At 36.2% G+C, this 547-nt stretch overlaps 1 non-coding gene across 1 annotated transcript; it reads left to right on the top strand.

Annotated features, from left to right (window-relative positions):
• The first annotated feature begins 267 nt into the window (after positions 1–267).
• TRNAE-UUC lies at positions 268–339 on the top strand. The gene has a single exon. It is a non-coding gene; the product is annotated as a tRNA-Glu (tRNA).
• Positions 340–547: the final 208 nt, after the last annotated feature.

Raw genomic sequence — 547 nt, 5'->3', positions numbered from 1 at the left:
ATTCATAGTCTCCAAAATCTGGGAATAATCCAGATGTTCTTCAACAGTTGAATATATAAATAATATTGGCACATCTATAAAATGGAATACTACTCAGCAGTAAAAAGAAATGCACTTTTGTTTCGTGCAACAGCATGTATTCATATAAATTTTAAGTGCATTATACTAGTTGAATAAAGTCAGATACTACAGGTTACATATTGTGTGATTACATTTATATGATGTACTAGAAAAGTTAAAATTATGGAATTAAATCAGTGAGGGAATTCCCTGATGGTCCAGTGGTTAGGACTCAGCACTTTCACTGCTGGGACCTGGGTTCAATCCCTGGTTGGGGAACTAAGGTGCCACAAGATGTGTGGCCAAAAAAAAAAAATCAGATCAGTGGGTCATAGGGATTGGGGGTAATGGATGTGTTTGATAGCAAAGAGGCTACAAAAAGGAATTTTTAGGGTGGTAGAACTCTTCTATACATTATTATGGTGGTTAATGTGCATATGCAAACCCATAAAACCATACACCACAGAGTGACTTTGACCTATGCTAG

This window comes from Cervus canadensis, chromosome X (genome assembly GCF_019320065.1).
Source record: "Cervus canadensis isolate Bull #8, Minnesota chromosome X, ASM1932006v1, whole genome shotgun sequence".
Classification (NCBI taxonomy): Eukaryota; Metazoa; Chordata; class Mammalia; order Artiodactyla; family Cervidae; genus Cervus; species Cervus canadensis.
The sequence above is the reverse complement of the archived record's forward strand: the minus strand, read 5'-3'. Positions and strand labels throughout refer to the sequence as shown.